This window comes from Acinonyx jubatus, chromosome D1, assembly GCF_027475565.1.
Source record: "Acinonyx jubatus isolate Ajub_Pintada_27869175 chromosome D1, VMU_Ajub_asm_v1.0, whole genome shotgun sequence".
NCBI lineage: Eukaryota > Metazoa > Chordata > Mammalia > Carnivora > Felidae > Acinonyx > Acinonyx jubatus.
This window is the reverse complement of record NC_069390.1, coordinates 51,400,806-51,414,132: the sequence shown is the minus strand read 5'-3', so window position 1 is coordinate 51,414,132 and position 13,327 is coordinate 51,400,806. Positions and strand designations below refer to the sequence as shown.

At 40.3% G+C, this 13,327-nt stretch overlaps 1 protein-coding gene and 1 pseudogene across 4 annotated transcripts in view; both read right to left on the bottom strand.

The window, feature by feature from the left end:
- The window catches only part of FHIP1B (FHF complex subunit HOOK interacting protein 1B), a 166,270-nt gene that overhangs the window by 79,393 nt on the left and 73,550 nt on the right, over positions 1-13,327 (bottom strand). Inside the window, exon 1 of one of the 4 annotated variants that reach the window (XM_053203564.1) lies at positions 1,293-1,480. The exons of the other annotated variants lie outside the window; for them this stretch is intronic. The gene's annotated coding sequence lies outside the window, so the exon portion shown is untranslated. Of the gene's footprint in view, positions 1-1,292; positions 1,481-13,327 lie in introns of those variants that run through there. 4 annotated transcript variants of the gene reach the window in all.
- Positions 7,754-12,883, bottom strand: LOC113597130 (TBC1 domain family member 12-like; annotated as a pseudogene).

The window sequence follows — 13,327 nt, the reverse complement described above, 5'->3', positions numbered from 1 at the left end:
AAATCCCGAAACTTAAGCCCCCAAATGCCGAAACTCACTAATCTACCCCAGTAGTGAGTAGAGACCCTGTGATCCCCTCCTGGGATTTTAAATACGTCCCTGCCTACTCCAGTCCCTCCCCACCTACCCTGCACCTTTCATGTGTTCAAAAGTCCTGGAATACTTTTTGTCAACAGCAATTTCCTCTGCCCAGAATGTTTTTCCCAACTTTATTTGACTAATTTATTCATTTGTCAGGTCTCTGTTTATATACTTCTCACTCAGAGAAGCCTTTCCTACTCACTTGGTCTAAATGTCCTCCACTCCTCTGTAGATGCCCTTTGAATTTTTCTTCATAGCTCACACAAATACTTAAGATGACATTCTTATTTGTGTTTGTGGCTCTCTTCGGTCACACAGTAAGCTCTGTGGCTGTGTCTGCTTCCCTCCCCATTCTCTGCTCAGTACCTAGCCCAGGGCAATCTCTCACCATATTTATTTTAAAGAGACAGGGAAAGGGACTCTAAGCTTCTCCAAGATCCTCTGAATTCTCAAGGCCCTAATGCCTTTCCTGCCTCCTTTTCCAGAGCTTGTGCCTGGGTTCGAATCCTGATGTCAGTATTTACCAACTGGGACACACTGGACAAGTGGTCTACACTGCTTAAATCTCAGTTTCCTTTTCCTGTCAAATTGAGAGGACAGTTCCTACCTCACAGGGTTGTGAGGAGGATTTATAAGAGCATCTAACAGTAAAACATCTAACAGTATCTAGAAAATAGTGGTTGATAAAAGTTAGCTGCCATTATTACTGTTGCTAATAACGAATCACCTCTAAGATTCAAGCCATCGGGCTTTTTTTCCACAAGAAAGTTCTCCTTTTATTAATATACCTAAAGAGGTCTTATAAATTGATAAGAAAATGCAAAAAAAAAAGTGGATTCCAGAATTGTAAAATCACAGAAAAAAATGTTGAACATTTTAAATATATATATTATCAGAGTAGAGAGGAGGAGAGAAAGAGGCACAGTCTGAGTCTCAGGTACTCCCACATCTTAAAGTTCTTCCCTCTAGTGTTGGGGAAGAAGGAAAAGCAAACAGGCAAGTGCCTTCTTCCTTGATGGGGTGATGCTTTTGTGTTCCCTTCTCTGCAGGAGGTTTCTGCTTCTCTGGCTGAAGCAGCTTGCCACAATGCCCTCTGAGTGCTGGCTCTTACAGAGCACACGTCTTGAGAGGTCACATATTTCTCTACCTCTTATGCCCATTAAACCACTCCCCCTTTCCCCCGCCACAAGAAATTCATGTCTGGGACTCACCAGTGATGTCTCATGCATGCAATCCACGAATTCCTGTGTGGCGTTTGCCATTGTTCATCCATTCCATGCCTTGGAGTACTCCACTCTCCTAGAACACTGCTGTCACTGCTGCTAGGGTTTCACTAGCCAGGAGCCATGACATTTTCCTCCAAATGTAGGGGACACCCTACTCCTGACTCCACGCCACACAGATCCAAGATAAATGGGGTGGTACTGTTCTGCGGGGATTCTGCAACAGCCTCCTCCAAGAAGATTTAGCTGCTAAAGAATCAAAAAGTACTCCCCCGGAAGTGGCCTTGGAGCATGACCAGGGGTGAGTATTGGCCTTCCGATCATCCATGTCATTCCATTTTTCCCTCTTGTCTGTCTTCAACTTATTCCCTTCAGTAAGAGTCAGCATCCCCTGGAAAGTTGTTAGAAATGAAGACTCTCAGGCCCATCCCCAGACCTTCTAAATCAGAACCTGCATGTTAAAAAAAAACCCAGGTAATTACTCTACACACTCAAGTTTGAGAAATACTGAAACATAGGATTCAATTTTTGAATTCTTCCTCTCTAGTTATTCAGATCCAAGTTCATTTTTAGCCCAAGGAGCTGAATTTCCCCCTTTTTTGCATATGCTGGTTATTGTACAGGAATTCCTTGGCTGCTTGAGCCCATGCAGTCTCTGCTATGGTAGTCCTGCAGGGATTCCATGTAAACAGCCTCACATCTGCTCTTTACAGGTACCCTAGTGATTTAAAAAATCACCCATCCCAGTATGATAGGTTATCATATACAGGTAAACGGTAGATTTTGAAGGAATGTTGAAATCGTCGGCACCTGTAACTCCGTAAGCCCCTCTTCATCACATATGTTTTAAGATACTTGGAGATATTATGGAGGGAAAAATGATGGTAATGCGCCTATTGCATTAGTAAATGCACCCATTCACTGTGGTTAGAAATAAATAGCATAGCTTACACTGAAATTGTGTACGCACATGGTCCTTGAAGCTAATTTTTTCCTCAACCTATAACTTGTATCAGAGATTGGTTTGAGGGCATTACTGCTCTCAGCAGAGAGACTGACAGGGGCTCTAGCTGTAGCTGGTGTCTGCCTGCCACTCCCAAGGTGCAGTGTTTCTGGAATTCACCCAAAGGTTCCTTGGCATGCCTCCTAGGATATAAGTCTCAGAAAATACAAGGAACTGCCTTGTGAGTGACTTTTTAGAATTCGTTGCATTTTCGGTATGGTTTGATTTCTCCATGGTTTTGACCAGTTGGATGAACCAGCATTGTTGTTGGGTTTTTTTCCTCCTCTGGTAAAGCTAGCTCTAGAACTTCCTGTCTGAGGAATCTCATGGAATATTCAAAATAAGAAGACCCCCAAAGAGATGTGAAACCATGCTATTATTTTCCTGCTTGGCTCCTGTGTCCTTTGTGGTTGACAAGTTTCTTAAAGCCTGCAGGGTGTTTTTCCAGCTTGGATATGCTTGGATGGAAATTTCTGAAGTCCTACAGAACCTTTTTAGGGCAATAGTGGTTGGCTTATTAGAGGATGGGAAAGAGGCTGTCTGTCCTCTTTGGAGCAAACTTGTATAGCCATTATGTTAAAAAAAAAAAAAAAAAGAAGAAGGTAGCCTTGATAGGGCGTGATCATAAAACAGCTTCACTTTCATTCCTGCTCTCTCTGCTCAGAAGCTGGTTTCTGAGGTAGGTCCCTGTAGTTTTTCCAGACACCCTTAGAAAAAAAAGTCACTTTTAGGCATAAAATAGTCTCATTTCAGTCACTGAAATGTCCAGTCCCATGTAATAGTTAAAACTCTGAACTTCATTTGAGGCAAATATTTCCCCTTCCTCTACTTCCCCAGCCAGGCTGATTCAGGCTGGAAACCTGGCATGAGGGAGAGGGAAGTAGGGGCCAGAGGAGCAGAGTGGTACAGCTGGCTTGTTTGCTTTCCCACCTCATGCTTCTACTGCTGCTCCTCTACTCCCTCTAGGGTGTGGGTCCTACAGGACTTGGGGTGGAGGTAAAAGGAGGAAAGAATAAGAGGAAGGAGGGCCTTTAGGGGAACTGAAGCGCTTGGTGGTGGTGTTCCAGGACCTCGGTGGGTGTTCAATACAGACTCCTGTTACTCAGAACTTAAGTTCCAGGGACAACACTGAATGACAACACCGCCTTCTGCTCGCCACTTGCTCTGCTGGCTTCTGCATTTGATTCCAGCCCCTGTTGCATAGCAGCCTCTGGTGGGAAGCCCACCTGGGCAGGGGCTCCTTGAAAAAACCCTCATGCTTATATTCTCCCTTCCCCCAGGCAACCCACGGGGTGCAAGCTCTTTTCTGTTCTGCGTTTAGTGGTGTACACACTCCTCATCACGGACTCTAGCCACGGCCTTTTGCTTTTAATTTTCTCTGGCATGGGTCGCATACCAGTCGCTTTGGCCCTCTCAATTCTAAGGAACACTGTTTTCCAACTAATCTTTGAAAGCCCTTTCTCCGGAAACTTGAGATGAGGAAAGGCTCAGCCTCCCAGGGAGGCAGTGGGGAGGGAAGGCCACAGTGGTTCAACTATTTTTTCCCAAAGTCTCTTTTCAAATTCCTCAAACCTCAGACCTTGAGGGGTTGAGGAGTCGGTGTTAATCTCAGGGTCACAAGACTGTCACCAACTAGCTGCTTTGCTGGTCTTGTAGGTGGTCTTACAAACTGCCTTGAACTAAGGGGAACTGTCACTTACTATTTTCTCCTTTTCCCTGGGCCTCGGCTGCACCCGGCTGCATCCAAGACATCTCTCATCTTAACATGTGCTTTCTAGCTCTAGCTATGCACCCTCGGGATTTCATTTTAAAGCCCCCAGAGGAGAAGGAAGCATCTCTACCTTTTTTGAGCATTATTTTAAACATATGAGTGACAAGTTGCCTTCTTGTCTTTCTGTCCTTATTAACCTTCTTGTCTTTCTGTCCTTATTAACAGTTTATTACAGTATTTTGGAGGAGGATTCCTTTTTTTTTTTTTTAACCACTTAGGAATAAGATTGGACAATTTACCATGACTCTGAATTGGGCTTCAGAGAAATAAGAGAATCCTTCTATTTTTCTTGTTGAAAGCCGTTTAAGGCAAATACTTTTAGATTTATGGGTATTTTCGTTTTACGTTGGAGCTGAAGTTGGGATTTTTAAACAAGTTCAAGTTTAAAAATACATATTTTAATTTTCAGCTATTCGCATCAGGATTCAGAAGTATGGGAGAAAGGTGAAACATGGGAGAAAGGTTGTTGTTGTTGTTTTCCCATGTGAGTGTCCAGGCTGGTGAAAATGTGGGTGCGAGGTAGGAGTGCCTGCCTGGTTAGATGAAAGCCATGGGGCTAGCTGGGCTTGGAGGAGGGAGGTAAACATAATTCTGGAGTAATGAGGTGGTGCCTGGGAGTGGCTAAAGTATAGGCCGGTCCAGTAGGACCATATCTTTCCTAGCATATGGAGTGGCATCAGCATCTCAATCTTAATGATAACCTTATACAGGAAAAACTTGGAGCTTCAATAATACTATCCTTCCCACTACCTGATTCTAATTCTATTGGAGCTATTTACAGTTCAGAGCTGTAGGTAATAGCAATGCAAAACACCTGACACTGACACCACTCCCCACCCCCTCTACACACACAAGGGATTTAAAGGGATTCCCCTTTAAACTGGTTATAACGTCTCATCTGCTTCCTCATTAATAAGTTAAAGAAAACCATTAAGGGGCACCTGGGTGGCTCAGTCAGTTAGGCATCCGACTTCAGCTCAGGTCATGATTGGTTCCTGAGTTCAAGCCTGCATCAGGCTCTGTGCTGACAGCTCAGAGCCTGGAGCCTGCCTCAGACTCTGTGTCTTCCTCTCTCTCCGCCCCTCCCTAGCTTGCACTCTGTCTGTCTCTCTCTCTCTCAAAAATAAAACATTAAAACAAAAGAATCTTTAATATGCATATGTGCAGGAGAGTCATACTTTTATTTTGAAAATGACCTTTTTACAGTTTTGGAGGTCTTTGCCCAAAAGGCCCAATGGATTCATCTGACAGAGAGCCAGGTAAACCAGAGAAGTGCACTTCCTATGGGCTGCTTAAGCCTGGGCATATCTCTTCTTGGTTCTTGGAGGTGTATCCAAAGTGACAGGGCATCTTTGCTATTTTCCTAATTTAAATTTTCCTCTTTATTAATTTATGTTTTGGTTTTGGTTCATTTATAGCCAGTACTCATTAGTAGCAGCAGTGATGGGAGAATCTGCTCTTATGGTCTAACCATTGGTGATCTTGAAAGGGCAGGCCTACACCGGCCGACTCCATCTTGTTCTGTGTTCTCCACCTTGAGTAACCTCCCACTCACCCGTTCAAACTTCCTGATCAAAACACACCCAGCGACCTGCGTAACAGGACTCCGACCCTTCCCCAGCCAATCGGCTGAGGCCACAGCCATTACCTCACCAACTGCCCCTAGACCCCTATAAAACCTTTGTGCTTTTGAAACTCGCTCTCTCTCCCTGGTATCTCACCGCTGCGTCAGTGCAGGTAGGGGATTGAGCTCAAGCTAGCTCAAATAAAGGCTCTTTTGCTTTTGCATTGGACTCGGCTCCCTGGTGGTCTTTGGGGATCACGAATTCTGGGCATAACAATCTTTATAACTGGGCTAATGGATTATAGAAATCTATTCTCTGTTGGGTGAGAGACAATGGAGAATCTGGATTGTTAGTCCTTTTCATTTGTTTGTCAGTTTTGAGCCCCAATCAAGAGTCACACTGAGAAGGCAATTTTCATACCAGTCCTGGTAGAATTTGGGATTTCTGCATTTACTTTTTTTTCCTCAGACAGAGAGCGAGAAAACGCAGGTAGGAGACAGGAGCAGAGGGAGTGACAGAGAGAATCTTAAGCATGGAGCTTGACATGGGGCTCAGTCCCACAACCCTGGGATCATGACCTGAGCCAAAATCAAGAATTGGACGCTCAACCACGGAGCCACCCAGGTGCTCCTATATTTATTACTTTTGACTGAAATTTATCTCTTTATCTGTCTCTGTATTTGTCTGTAGTTTAGAAAGGTTTTCATCTCTCATTGTATGACTGTATAATATTTTTCACCACTAGAGGTATTAATATATTTGATTACAAAGAGTTCTTTTCTGATTGGCTAATAGGGATAAATATGTGCATAAAGCAAATATTCCTAAAATTCTTAGAAAGCAGTGAAACTAAACTTCTAATACTTTAAAAGTGCTACATTAAAACATATACTTACACCAACTCAGTAACATTTTTAAAATTCAAGTACACAAATTTAAACACATCTTCACAAAATGAAATTAGTTTAATATTTGGGGTTTAATAATAGCTATGTTTTCTCTGATTTATTAGTGTTAAGTATAATTCCTAACAGTATTCTACTTGGATACTTTTTTTCTAAGCTTATACAGATTTTACTGATCATCAAATAAGTTAACATTACTCATAATCCTTAAGATTATGAAAAAAATGGAAATTTGTGCATAGCTAAATTGAATCATTATTCTTAAAAACGTTTTATTTCAGTGGTAATTTTGTTTTGTACTGTGTCAGCTTAAAGATAATTTCCAAGAGCTTTAGGTAACTTAAAACTTAAGCTTTGTGTGTATATGTTGGAAACTGTGGGGCGGGGATAGGGGGGGTCTTAACTATCAACACTTACATATTAGAAATTGAAATTGAGAAATATTTATTGAATCACTTGAAGATAGCAAAAATGAATGCACTGCATATTAATAACATCTTAAGAATATTACACAACTAGTTCTGGCATTGCAGATGCCCTGAGATGGATCTTATAATAATGTATAAGTTTGTTCCAGAATATAAAATGAAGACCATAACTTGGAAATTTACCACTTTAAAATGTACAGTTCAATAGCATTAAGTATACTCATGATGCTAAGTAACCGTCACTACCATCCATCCCCAGAAATTTTTTATCTTCCCAAGCTGAAACCCTGTACCCATTACACAAAACTCCCCAGTTATTTTCATTTGTTTGTCTGTTTTGAGCCCCACTCAAGAGTCTTATGCCCACTGAGAAGGCAATTTTCATACCAGGCCTGGTACAATTTGGGATTTTTGCATTTACTTTTTTTTTTTTTTTAAGACGCTAGCAACCACTATTCTACTTTCTGTCCAGAAATACATTTTATTTGCTTTGGTTTATAAAACCTGAGTCTGAAAAGCTGTGAAGTGTGTTAAAGTCTTTGCAAAGTTTGCCCAGTTTTGATGGTCTCGTTTCCTTGGTTTACTGTTTATTGCCTTCTCCTCTAACATGAAACGTTTTCTTCTGTGTAAACTGTCTAGATTGCATAAGGTTGTCTTAACTGAATAATTTTCTGTGCTTTATGTTAACTTTATTATGTTCTTGATTATTTTTAAAAAGCAAACAATCTCCTTACTTAGGAAAGAATTAAGGTTCTTTACAGTCACGCTTATTTTTAGATGTTTTGTTGTCACCTTGAAATGAAGCCAACCATTGTTTCTTAGGTACCCATGATCCTATCTTAACTGTTGAAATCTCCTGACAACTTAATGGGTTTTGCCTCCCTAATATCCAAAGATTTGTTCCTTTAACCTATAGAGAGGTGTTAAAGATAATTAGGTTTTATTTGTTATGTTATTCTTTGAGTTTCATAGAAAGAGTCATTCAAATCAGAAAAGATGCTCTGTCTTCCCTAGGTTAGATTTATATAGGTAAAATAGTATTACTATAAATATTTTACTATAAATATATTACTATAAATATTATAGGAAGTCCCTGAAGATTTGTCAGTGTTTCTATTTATCAGCTTTCTGATGGTGCATTGTCTCATGTTAGCAACAGGAATGTGGTGTGACCAGTCATAATTTCAGTTATTTTAAATGGTTACTTACTTGGAACCTCACTTCTTTCATTTGGACCTCACATAGAGACCACTGGTTTTCATTTAGGGATAAACATCAGACTCATCTATAGGGTTTTTATTAAAATACTGATGTTTAAGACCTACTCTGAATCTCTCAATATTGTTGATACATTTTGTGTATGTTCTTAGTATACTGCATATATATATATTATGACTCAGGAATTTTGCATATTTCAAGAATATTTCCTCTGTAAAAAAAAGTGTGCTCATCTGTTATTATAAATCAAATGTCATATTCACTATTATCTTTGAAAATGGCCTTAATCATTATATGTATAGACATGTTGACTAAAGCTTTATTTATTTTCTTGGATACCCCTTTGTTTTGCATGACACTGAAATAACCAAAATTCTTTGTCAGTTGCATCAGTCTGGTTATGAACGCTCTTCTGTAATTGACATGGTCATTTTAAGTCTCTGGCATCTACAGATAGTTTTATTACTCAGATACTTCCCCAAAGGCTCTGCAGTGAGCTGCAGGCCAGACAAGAGTTACATCTTCAACAAAGAAGCATGATCTCAGAGCCCATGGAAAAGGACTGTACTAGATACTTTAAACTGTTGACACTCTGAAGAATAGATCTTGGGTACAGGCTTCTGACGTCACTGCCTAAGCAATTTTAAGACTGTACAGTGGGTTAAGTCAAGATTTCCAGAATTCTTTGTAGTCAAGAAGCTGATAGGTTCATGATACTGCTAACCTAAGATCCAGAAGAACAAGACTTAATTACACAGGACTGAATGAACTGATAAAAGATGATTGTAGGTATTTGTTTGGAATGTTGTTGATGTTGTTTTAATGTTGTATTTTCTGGATATAAAAGGAAGCCCTTTCTCTTATGTAAGGTATCCAATAACCCATAACAATTTAGTAGATTCTGATTTTGTGAACTAAAATGGAATATTCTTAAGTGATATTCTCCCTGCCTGACACCCCCTCCCAAATCCAGAAACGTTTATTATACGTACTTACTTTTAGATGGTAATAGAGTTGTTTGCATAGGTTCAGTAAGAATCTAACCACCTTTTTACTGGCTCTAATTGGAAAATTTGGTATGCAACCAAGGCCTTGTCTGGAATGTCATATTTGAGAATGACCCTTATTTAATGGGGTACTACCAGCCACTACTTTTTCCCCCCAAAACTATTTTAAAATATTGCTTTCAACTGTCCACCCCAAATTATGAAGTATGAACTAGGAATTTACATTTTCTCCTTTGTAAAATGGCTCTGCTTACAAAATATTTTCTTAATAATATTGTTAACAGGTTACTCATTTCCTTTACTTCGGACACAACATTCAACATCAGCTGTTTTCCATCTCTTGATTCTTTTGGATTTCTCCAACTTTCCTCCATGCTTTTTACATAGGAAACAAAAACTGTTACCAAAAATACTTGTTTTACATTTCGGTCAGTCTGTGATTTATGAAGATTAGCTGTTCAAAGCAGTGCTGTTATTCCTGTCTCCTTCCTTAACATCCTTTATTGTGGACACAAAGCCCAGTTCTAAACAAAAATTCTTCCCCATCTCTGTGAAATACTCTCAAAATGGACAAGCTGGACCAAGTAGAGTAGTGGTTTGTGATACAGTGTGAAGATGCAGTCCTTTATCATGTATATGTCTGGTGATATATATATTAAGACCATAACACTTGATATGAAGAAGCACTTTGAAGAGATTTTCCCCAAAGAAGACTTCAAATGTTCAACACCTTATTGCAGTCCACAGAGAAAAAGGCCAGCTGGCATGGCTTATTTATGAAACTTCCAAATATAATGAAGGCAACTGTCTCTTCCAAATTGAGAATGAGCACCGCCTCAATGAAGGACATCCCTTGGACACAACCAACATCAGGTGTGTAACATGCATTTACTCCTTAGATATTACAGAAAAATACTCTGGTTCAGACCATCTTTCTGAAAGATGTAGAGATGGAAATGCATAGGATATGTCCAGCTTAATAGTGGTGGGCATTTGGATCATCAACAGATACACCTTCTGTATCATGTTTAGAAAGAATGTGTTTCACCAAAGCTTTTCCACTGTTCCTTTCCTCTTGAGAGAAACATTTCACAAAGTTCAGGGGTAATACAGCTAGACTCTGAACTTTTACCATGAACAGTAGGGAGCAATCCCTGCATCCCAATTCTCAAACTTTTTTCTTACTATGCATTACTTCCCAATTGGGTGATATTTCACGGGTCCAATTTACCATTGCATTTGTAAGATTTTCTTTATGCTTAAATCTTTTTTTTTTAATGTACTGCTTTAAATTACTCAATTTTGAGACTCAGCTCAATGGTCTAATGTTCCTGTCATTGAGGTAAATCTTCCTCCACAGATTTGACAGGAAGATTTCCCTGGAGTAGGCAAAGATTTCCTAAACAGGACACAAAAGCAATCATCAATCACAGGATGGTCCATACTCAAGAATCAGAACAGTGCTAGAAAGTGGCTCAAATTCAAAATTCTCATGTCCTGAAGACCAAAGTGGTGGTTTACAGGTCCTCCCTGTTTGTGTTTCATATTCCTGCTGAATGATTTTTGGAAGTTTTCTGAAGATTCTCTGTGGGAGGGAGTTTACCACATTTTTCACCAGGAGCACTATGGACAATTGGTCGGCACTCATTTTGCCATTTTTGTTAAAGGTTTCAGACAACCAAGGGCAGGTTGAGTGTCTCAATCTATCTCTGTCTCAGGGGAGGATTGCACCCTCCTCAGACCCCTGAGGCTGACTTCTGGATGCTCCAAGTCTGTTTTTGGTGTCCCCAGCCACCAAGCAGCAGCTCTGTGGAGGACAGGATGCCTACACCATCAGTCACCCCATTGCCAGGCCCCCTAGGTGGGCATGGCCACTGGGACGAGAGATGAGAGGCTCCTTGTTGACCTGGGGAAGTTGTTGTTGCCAGCTGTTGACCAGTCACTTTTATAGAAGGTTGACTTTATGGAGACAGTGCTGACAAAACCCTCCCAGATAAACTGGTTTACAAGTTCCAACCTTAGAGCTGGTAAGGGAGTTTATGTTCATGGTAGGCCAGGAGCCTGCAGATTCTTTGAGGACTTTGAGAAGAGAGGAAATCACCCAAAATGGATGGGTACTGTAGAAGTAATCTGGTGGATAAAGTTTCTTGGACTTGGCCTCCTAGCCTCAGGACAGCAAGTAATAGAGACTTTTAGAAGTCCAACCTAAGATTCCTTATGGAAACAAGAGAGCAAAATTTAAAAAGGCCTTTTGGGAAATATTCTTACTGCACCTATGTAAATAATCAGGCCCAGTGTAATGAGGCCAGACTCATTTTATGATCAAGAATCTTTAAGATTCTTTTTAATCAAAAGTAGGGAAATTGTAGGGAAAAACTGTGCTCCAATGGAAAATTATGTGTGGTCATTCTAAAGCTGATTGTCTGATGCTGATTATGTAAATTATAGATAACACACAGAAATGCCAAAGAATTCTTATCCAAAGACATGCAAACAAATTCTGTCCAGGAAAGAAAGAACTGAAAAACCAATTTTGGCTCTATTTGCACATCTCTTACAATTTTCCAGACCTATGTCTGTTCTTGGGATTCTCCTTTGACCTGGTTGTAACACACCACTAGTTTCCTCATGAATAAGCTAAATAAAATTTTCATCAATTGTTTTTTTAATACCTGCAAGAGAGTCATGATTTACCTGCTTAAAAAATTAACTTTTAATGTCTGCTTTTAAAAATTAACTTTTAATGATTTAAATCGCCATTTAATGGTTGGTCACGTGTACCCTGTGTCTTTGCGTCAGCCACAGAGGGCCTAGAGACTTTCAAACAAGTGTCAAGAGACTTTTGAGACAACCCGGTTTGGTGACCTTGTAGCAACCTAACACAGAAACTTTCTAGAAGCTTTATGGTGGCAGCCCTGTTCAGAAACTACTTAGTGTTTTTTCTGTTCTACTGATTGAGGTAGCCTGAGACTTCTTGGCAGTTATTGTCCTCGTCATTCAGCTTTCTTAAAAAGGGCTGCTTACACTCCAGAAGTATACTTCAGGGAGAAAATACAAATTAAAGATCCTCATATTCTGTCACAGACAAAGCAAGGTAGTGCTGAAGCAACTGCCACATGGGAATTTATAAGTTTGTTTAAATCAAAGTCACAGAAAACTTCATTCTTGTGCCCAGATGGCAAGGTAGAAGTATGGTCAAAGAGGGTGGAACTATCCTTTACTACCTTTTGATGACAGAGTTCCTGGTACCACTTCCCTACTTCAACAGAGGCTGGCCAACAGTCTCCTGACTTAGGGTGCAGCTAAACTCAGCAGGGCCCTGGAAAACCCTCTCCCACTTAGTTATCCTTTGATCAGAAGGGCAACTGACTTATTTTCCATTTTTTTTTTAAGTTTATTTTGGAGCGAGCACACAAGCAGGGAAGGGACAGAGAGAGAGGGAAAGAGAGAGGGAGTGAGAGAGAGAATCCCAAGCAGGATTGCCACTGTCAGTGTGGAGCACGATGCAGGGCTCAAACTCACAAACCATGAGATCATGACCTGAGCTAAAGTTGGATGCTTAACCAACTGAACCACCCAGATGCCCCTCCATTTATTGATTTTTTATTTTTTATATGAAATTTATTGTCCAGTTGGTTTCCATACAACACTCAGTGCTCATCCCAACAGGTGCCCTCCTCAATGCCCATCACCCACTTTCCCCTCCCTCCTACCCCCCATCAACCCGCAGTTTATTCTCAGTTTTTAAGAGTCTCTTATCGCTTGGCTTCCTCCATCTCTAACTTTTTTTCCCTTCCCTTCCCCCATGGTCTTCTGTTAAGTTTCTCAGAATCCACATAAGAGTGAAAACATATGGTATCTGTCTTTCTCTGTATGACTAATTTCACTTAGCATAACACTCTCCAGTTCCATCCACATTGCTACAAAAGGCCATATTTCATTCTTTCTCATTGCCAAGTAGTATTCCATTGTGTATATAAACCACAATTTCTTTATTCATCAGTTGATGGACATTTAGGCTCTTTCCATAATTTGGCTATTGTTGAAAAATGCTGCTATAAACATTAGGGTACAAATGCCCCTATCCATCAGCACTGCTGTATCCCTTGGGTAAATTCTTAGCAGT